The sequence below is a fragment of the Vulpes lagopus genome, chromosome 11 (assembly GCF_018345385.1).
Source record: "Vulpes lagopus strain Blue_001 chromosome 11, ASM1834538v1, whole genome shotgun sequence".
Lineage (NCBI taxonomy): Eukaryota > Metazoa > Chordata > Mammalia > Carnivora > Canidae > Vulpes > Vulpes lagopus.
This window is the reverse complement of record NC_054834.1, coordinates 57,630,976-57,640,415: the sequence shown is the minus strand read 5'-3', so window position 1 is coordinate 57,640,415 and position 9,440 is coordinate 57,630,976.

Here is a 9,440-nt window from a genome sequence, read left to right as displayed (position 1 = left end):
AGTCCACTAGTATAAACAATAAAATATATGTAACGTATTATATATAATAAAATACATAATATATAAATATATATAATAGCTGACATTTATTGCTTTTACTTTGTGCAAAGATTGTGCTGAATGTTTTCTTAATGCATGGTTTTATTTTAAATTCAACACAAATCCATGAAGTAGGAACTTGTATTTAATAAGGAAGAATAATAATACCTACCTTGTGGGACTGTTGGGAAATTAAAACAAGATCCTAGACTGCAGAGTGACTGACTTTTCACTGAACTTGAACCTAGAAGAATGAACACCTGAAAACTTTGCCTATTTATGGGCTTTCTAATTTCAAATAAATAAATTCTCCCTGTATTTGTGAACCTTAACTGGTACATATTCTTTCTGAATTTGAGCCTCAATATTTTCATAAGTAAAACTGAAACTCTACTTCTGTTTCCTCTTTCACTCTGTGATAAGTATTAATTTTTTTGGGAACAGAAAATCATGCCATCAGCAGCAGTACTTTAAAGAGTAAAGATAATAATATATTTATAGACACCAGGTATGTTTGTGCTGAAGCCCTCCTCTTAGTTTAAAGAGGATTCACAAAGAGGTGTAACAACTTGCCTGGGTTACATAGCTCATAAGAGTCTAAAGTTGAGACTAAAATACAGTGGGCTCAGACTTCTGGACCAAGGCTCTTTGATTCTTGATACTGATCCTAATTGACATGGTCACTCTTGGTCTCTAAGAGCCACTGAATTTAGCCAATAAGAAAGAAAATCTGATGGGTATTAAAAGCAAGTATGTTCCAAATTTGACTTGTCAGGACTTTCATGGCCTTATAAAGAAAAGAATATTTTGCACTCTGGTTTTCTGTGTACATAGAGGTGTGACTGTGGTTTTGGAATCTTGCTGCAACCCTTCATGTTGAAAGGTCCAAGTACCAACCCACTAAAATAATAGTTGGCAATTCTCTCTAGTTTTTGCCATTTCTCTATCAGCTAGAAAACTAACGCGATGTCCTCAACATTTTAAATGTTATTTAATTTGCTTGAGTGTTCAATAGTTCCTCACAGTATATACATATATTTCAGTATATATGTATATATATATTCAATATATCAGATAAATTGTTGCTAATGTATTTCTTGTATTTGATTAGATCCTCTCTAATGTGATTTTAAGTTTTCTGGTGATGAGGCCATCTTTTTTTTATCAAGTACAGTCTTATAATATTTTCCCTTATCACATTTTGATACTTTCCAAACATTTAAATGTAGTCCAGATTTTATCGTAAGCCTCCCACTGTACATCTTCGCCAGCATTTCTGCACATTCCTGGTGAAATTTTGTTCTGGCCAGTTCCAGCTCCCACAGGACTCTTGGTCTGGCTTGAAGCAAATCTTCTTTGTGGGGACCTGCCGCTAGCATCGCATGCCCAAGTCAGGGCAGGCAATAAGAAAGGAGGCTTGCATACTATTTGCCTAAACATTTAACAAACTATTAAACTATTACATATTAAACTATGATATAAAATTTGTATTGTCCTCCTACCTTGATGAAGTTGCCTTTATAAAACACTACAAGGCTAGGTTGAAACAGAATCCTTGGACTATTTCTGGCTCCCTACTGGAATTTGCCAATGTGGAGGGAACCAGACCCTGCCCACCAACCCCCCACCCATTCCTAGTACACCTCCTTCTTTTCTTCCTGTGTCTCCTCCTTCATCATCTCACATGATGGGGATTTTCATATGCAATCATGGATATCCCTGCATGTTGAAGTTCTGTCACCTTACCCTCAAATAGCCATTCCTTGGAGTAGACCTCAGTCCTGGTGGAATGCACACTAGTAATGTGGGCTATCATCAGGAAGATGGACTCATAGACAAAGCTTGTGCTGTGGGACACTTTGGGCAGGATGCCTAGTGTATGGTCTAGAAAGGGAGAGAGTATGATCCTCAGACTAGAAGTAACAACATTACCTAGAAGATGGTTGGATTTGCAGAATCTCAGGTCCATCAGTGTGTTGCAAATGGCAAAATTTCATTCTTTTTTATGTCTGAATATCATTCTATTGTATGTGTGTATTACAATTTCTTTCTTTTTAAATTCAATTATTTATTTTTTTTTTAGTAATCTCTATACCCAGGATGGGACTCAAACTCACAACCCTGAGATTAAGAGTTGCATGCTCTTCTGACTGAGCCAATCAGGTGCTCCTGTATATACACCACACTTTATGTAATCATTCATCCATCAATAGATACATAGGTTGTTTCCATATCTTGGCTATTGTAAATACTGGGGCAATAAACACCGGGCAGGGGGAGGCATCCATATCTTTTTGAGTTAGTGTTTTTATTTTCTTTGGATAAATACCCAGAAGTGGAATTCCTAGATCATATGGTAGTTCTATTTTAATTTTTTGAAAAAGCTCCACACTATTTTCCATAGTGGCTGTATCAATTTACATTCCCACCAAGAGTACATAAGGGTTCCTTTTCTCCACATCCTTGCAAACAACAAATAACATTTATTATTTCTAGTGTTTTTCATAATAACCATTCTAATAGGTGTGATATGATATCTCATTGTGGTTTTCATTTATATTTCCCTTATGATTAATGATGTGGAGCATCTTTTCATGTACAAATTGACCAACTGTATGTCCTTTCTGAAAAATGTCTGTTCAGATCTGCCCATTTTTAATCAGATTTTTTTGGTTTCGGCAATTGAGTTGTAGGAGTTCTTTATATATATGGGTACTAATCCCTCATCAGATATATAATTTACAAATATCTTCTCCCATTCAGTAGGTCGCCTTTTCCATTTTGTTGATGTTTTTCCTTCACTGTGCAAAAGCTTTTTAGTTTGATGCAGTCCCACTTGTTAATTTTTGCTTTTGTGGCTTTTTCTTTTGGTGTCAGATTAAAAAAATGATCACTGAGTCCTATGCCAAGGAACTTACTGCCTATCTTCTAAAAGTATTATGGCTTCAGGTCTTATGTTCAAGTTAATTTTTGTGGATGGTGTAAGATAGTGGTCCAGCTTCATTCTTTTGCATGTCATAAATTGGCTATAAATGTATGGGTTTATTTCTGAGCTATTTTGTTCCATTGATCTAAGTCTCTGTGTCATTGACCTGTGTATCTATATTTATGCCAATACTATACTGTTCTAATTACTAAATCTTTGTAATAAAGGGAGTTCAATGCCTCCAGTTCTGTTCTTCTTTCTCCAGAGTTCTTTGGCTATTCAGGGTCTTTCATGGTTCCCTACAAATTTTAAGATTGTTCTATTTCTGTGAAAAATGACATTGGATTTTTGATAGGGATTGCACTAAATCTGTATATAGCTTTGGGTAGTATGGACACTTTAACAATATTAATTCTTCTAATCCATGAGCATGGAATATATTTCCACTTATTTGTGCAGTCTTCAATTTCTTTCATTAATATCCTGTATTTTTCAATATGCAGGTCTTTCACTTGCTCAGATAAATTTATTCTTAGTTATTTTATTCCTTTTGATTCAACTGTAAATGGGATTGTTTTCTTAATTTCTCTTTCTGATAGTTCTTTATTAATGTATAGAAACACAACAGATTTTTGTATATTGATTTCATGTTCTGTAACTTCACTGAATTCATCTTTTTTTCTAACTTTTTTAGGGTTTACTATATATAATATCATGTCATGTGCAAATAGTGACAGTTTTACTTCTTACTTTCCAATATGGATGCCTTCTATTTCCTTTTCTTACCTAACTGCTGTGGCTAGGACTTCTAATACTATGCTGAATTAATATGGTAAGAGTAGGCATCCTTATCTTCCTGATCTCACCGGCCCCAGGACCAAGTTCAGAGGGAACGGATAGCACCCAGACTTGAAGGGAAGGAGGACCACCTGTTTATATTAAAGCATTAACCTGAGAACAGGCATCTAATTTCACACACACATCTAGAAGCCTGCTGGAAAACATGGGGATGGAGACTGGTGAGCATCATCTTTGGGCTTTCCTTGCCATGCTCTAGAGTACCAGCCTCTCCCAGATGGGAACTTTTATATGTGTCTGATGCTCTGAATTTTGTGGCTGCTAGCTAGGGGACATTTCTCGATTGCTTGGTTCTGGTGGCCAGCAGGGCTTTGCTTGCAGTTCCACAGGACTGTATATATTTTCATATTTTAAAACTTTATTTTTTAAAGATTTTTATCTATTTATTCATAGAGACACACAGAGAGAGAGAGAGAGAGAGAGAGAGAGAGAGGCAGAGACACAGGCAGAAGGAGAAGCAGGCTCCACGCAGGGAGCCCGATGTGGGTCTCCATCCTGGGCCTCCAGGATCACACCCCAGGCTGCAGGCTGCGCTAAACTGCTGTGCCACAGGGGCTGCCCATATTTTCATATTTTAAAAGTTGATGCCTGAGGGTCTGGTTTCCAATCAGCCTGACCTAGGTACTGAGGTCCTTTGGGATGCTGACAAGTCTTGGCACACCCTCAGCTATGAGGATCTCTTAGAAGTATAATAGGTTCCTCAGACAAGCAAAAGTTTTGAGAGACATAGAGCTGGATCAGGGTTGAATCTCAGGGTTCATCTCCTACATGAGTCCACTCCTTCATGACTAGGAGAGGTAGTTATTTCATTTACTGTATGGAAACCAACATAGAAATTCAAGCAAAATGAAGAAACAGGAATGTATTCCAAATGAAAGAACAAGAGAAAACTTCTGGAAAAAACCTTAATGAAACGGAGGTAAGTAATTTACCTGACAAAGAGTTCAAAGTTATGGTCATAAAGATGTTCACCAAGAAGACTGGATGAACACATTGCAAACTACAACAAAGAGATGGGAAATATAAGAGAGTAGCAAATAGAAGTGACAGAGCTGAAAAATATAATAAACCAAACTGAAAAATACACTAGAGGGGTTCAATAGTAGACTGGATGAAGCAGAAGAAAGAATCAGTGAATTCAAAGATATAGCAGTGGAACTCAGCCAATCAGAGCAACAAAAAGAAAAAAATAATGAAAAAGTTAAGATAGCTTAAGGGACCTAAGGGACATATCAAACAGATTAACATTCATATCGGAAAGAAGAGTGACAGAAAGTGGCTTATTTGAATAAACAATGGCTGAAAGCTTTCCTAACTTGGGGAAGGAAGCAGATATCCAGATCCAGGAGACCCACAGAGTTGTAAATAGAGAAACCCATACCAAGACACATAATTAAAACACCAAAGTCAAGAACAAGCAGAGAATAGTAAAAGCAGCAAGAGAAAAACAACTTGCTACATACAAGGGAATCTTATAAGACTTTTGACAGATTTTTTTCAACAGAAACTTTGCAGACCAGAAGAGAGTGGTATGAATATTCAAAATGCTAAAGAAAAAAACTTCCAACCAAGAATGACAGCAACATTACCATTCAGAAGTAAAGGAGAGATAAAGAATTTTTCAAACAAGCAAAAACTAAAGGAATTCATCACCACTAAATTGGCCTTAGAAGAAATGTTAACAAGACTTTTTTAAGCTGAAAAGAAAGGTGCTAAATAGTAACAAACACTTACGGAAAAATAAATATCACTGGAAAAGTAAATATATAGTAAAGTTAACAGATTAATCTCTTGTAAAACTAGTATAAACGTTAAAAGACAAAAGTAGTAAAAATAACCATAATTACAATAATTAGTTAAGGGAGACACAAGATAAGAACGTGTAAAATGTGACATCAAAACCATAAAACGTGTGTGTGTGTGTGTGTGTGTGTGTGTGAAGATTATACAGTTGAACCCCTATTTTAAAATTGATAACTTGAGAAGGGGTGGGTGGTTCCTTCCAGCCTAGTCAATTGCCCTCTGGGAACAGCTGATTTCCTAATTCCTAGAACAGTGATATTGCTAACTGGAGAAAGAGTAGATGTTAAGGTCTGTTGGTCAGAGACCATGACTGTTTACTAACTGTTGAACCTGCATTGCTGCATATGTAGATGTCCAATAAAAGCCTTTAGGCTCCAACAGAGGACAGGCTAGCCAACAGATTTTGATTTTCAATTCAGAGCTAGCTCTATTTAACAGCACTTAGGCTATGAATTGAAAGGCTCATGACTAATGTACATTTGGAGAAACTACAAAGAAAACAAAATTTTTCAATAACAGCTTCCATTGGTGTAAGGGGTGAGGATTCTAACACCCCAGCCTAGTATAAAGTGACAGGTTAGGTCACTTTATGACCTACCCAAAGAGCATGACTTACACTGAAAGTTCCATATGTTAAACAAAGGTCTTTTCTCAATGGAACAGATGTGTATTGTATTGATGTTGCCCTATCTAACAAAATCGGACTTCCTCAGTGGATCCTGACATTCTTTCTTCCCCCATCCCCCTGGTATCTACCATCATCACTCTTCGCATGTGCCAGTGGCAGTTTTCTGTGGGTCCAGATATAAGATCGAACCCCAGGAAAAATTAGGGAAAAGTGGGGATTGTGTTATTGGCACACATTGCTCTCACATTGACAAAGTGCAACCTCAGCTCCACCCCCAGAGATCCAGTTTAACTGGATGTTCCATAACAAGGCTGCTCAATGGGCTGGACACATCCCAGAAAGGGTGGGGAGAGTTACAAAAGCCATCTCTGTCCTTTGTCCAACCCAGTCAGTAAGTAGCAGAGGAGATTGTTTTTCCTGAACTTCGGTTCTTAAAATATGAGAATGTCTATCCTCAGAATTTAATAATATTGTTTTGCCCATAACTACTTTTTTTTTTTACAGCTTCAAACATTTATGCCAAGTATCTTTGAGGTTGGCCACATGTTTGCCACTTAATTCTTTAAGTTCCTAGCTCATGGGAAGTTGGAAATCATTGTTGTAATTTTTCCAGGACGCTTTAACATGTCTCATCATAACCACATTGTATCTTAAATGATTCTTTGGCAATGTTGAGATTGAGAGTTTCTAATACGCGTTTCTCAACAAAACAAATCTAATTAGATATAATTTTTTTCCTTCTTTATTTTTCTAATCCTGTCTTCAAAAATAAAGCTCAACACTGTGGCACTGGACTTCCATTAATATTTGGATGAACCATACTGACATCTCATTAGGTAACTTCCAAAGGGGCTCAAAGACAACCAATGTTGCTTCTAGTAAACATTAAATTATAAATTGAAGAATTAAAGAATTTTAGCATTAGTAATATTTTAAGTTCTTCTGTTTGGATGCTTCACTTAGTAGGTGTGGAAACTATGTTTTAAAAAAGTTAAATAATTTCTTGCAGACCACATTGCTAGAAGAAGCCAGAATTATAACCAAAACCTAGGGATCTTGATTCCCAAATCAGTCTATTTCTCTACGTCAGTGATTTTCAAAGTGTGGTTCAGAAAACCCTGTACATTCCCAAGGCCCTTTCAGGGGGTCAATGAGGTAAAAATTATCTTAATAATACTAAGATGTTATTTGCCTTTTTTTTCCACTTTCATTCTCTCACGAGTGTACCATGGAGTTTTCCAAGAGTTACATGACATGATATTGCAACAGATGGAATGCCAAGACAGGTATGAGAATCCAATTGTCCTTTGTTATGTCAGACATGAAACGATTCCCTGAAATGTAAAACAATGTCATATTATTCTAATTGTTTTGAAAATATACTTATTTTCATAACAGTATCATTCATATTTAACATATATTGGGCTTATTGTTTTTATTTTAAAACAAATTTCTAAAATTTGTCAGTTGTAATTTTTATCCATATGTATACATGTGTGTGTATATATACATCTGTATATATATGTATATGTGTGTGTAATATTATGACATTGATAAAATTCTTCAGAATCCTCAATAATTTTTAAGAGTGTAAATGGATTCTAAGTCCAAAATTTTGAGAACTGCTGCCCTATACCATGTTGGTTGGAAATAAATATTAATCAAGATAGGCCTATAATAGCTCCAGAAACTATCCCTTAAAATGTGTCACATTATTTTGTTCTTTACAAGTTGTATCAGTCAGGATCACAGCAGGAGACAGCACACTCTGAAGAGATCGCTGAGGGAATTTTCATGAAGGGACTGTACAAAAAGTGTGATTAGAGTTAAAGGAAACCAACAGGGGAGAGTGAAGCATTTGTGATTATCAGGTAGGCTTTACCACCCTGGGGTCAAGACGCAAAGACAAAAGGTGGTTCCTGGAAATAATTTCACCTGTAGCTGTAGGAAAGGGCAGCACTGAGGAACTGTGAGCCTGGTAGGGGTGGGTCCAGATTTTCAGGGGTCTAACATTTACATAATTTGCAGTACCTCATGGGAAAAGAACACAAAACAACCTTTATTTTTTTAAAAGAAATCACAACTTAAAAACTTGAACAATTTAGTAAGTTCCATACACATCATAAAGTCCTAGAAAATGGCATATTTTATATGATAATATAAAGCATACTTTTGATAATGAAATTTAAAATTTATGAATTGTGAAGCTTGAGGAAAGCAACACCAACTTTCTTTTATATGAGACTTGCAAGATTTCAGGACATTTCAAATTTTCTTGTGTCGTGGCTAATCCCAAATACTCCTTGAAGTGATGATGTGTATTAGCCATTCTTGCTGTGATATTGTATTATGAATTTTATATCATCTTCAAATTAGCAAGAAATTAATTAGAACCGAAATGACCGTGATTGGGGAAGACTATTTCAGGCTAAGGGAAGACATGGGCAATACAAGCAAGTTTCAGCAAAGGCAAAAATTTTAGCTTGGTAAAACTACAGCTAAGGCAGTAGTGGGAGATAAGACCCAGTACCAAGACCACAAAAGTGTGCTGGAGTCTGAAGGGAGGTAAGAAAAAGTGTCAAATCTTGGCAAAAGACTGAGGAATCAAAGGCTCATTAATGATCACCAGACATGGGCAAGGCGACACAGATCCTTAGTATTAGAATCAGACAGAACTCTGCCACTTTCTAGCCTGTGAAACCTTATGAACAATAACTTAACCAAACATGGAAGAGACTATGAACCACCATAGTTGAATTCCACTAAACCCAATTAAATGAATCTCCAACTCAAGTGTCTCCTTAGCCAGATGCTAAAAATAACCACAGCCACTCCAACGACACCTGATAAAAACATAGTGTGATGGAGGAGAATTCAGAGTGGAAAGAAACAATAGTTATTTTCAATTGTGATTAAAACATCTTACTTTTTCTACTTTGATGGAAAGTACATTACATGTAAACACATCGCGAGGACTCCTCACAGAAGTTTGGCAGGAACAAGCACAGGTGAGGAACTCTCCTCCTTTAAGCTTCGTTAGCTTTAGCTTTGAAGAACATCTCCGCCTTTTCTCCTCCTAACCTCTCAACTCATGCCAACCACCCCATTGGCTGAACCCAACAAGAAGCCAGGGTTATCATGGGGCGAAGTGGATGATGAAGTCAAGATTCCTGAGTATAAAGATAA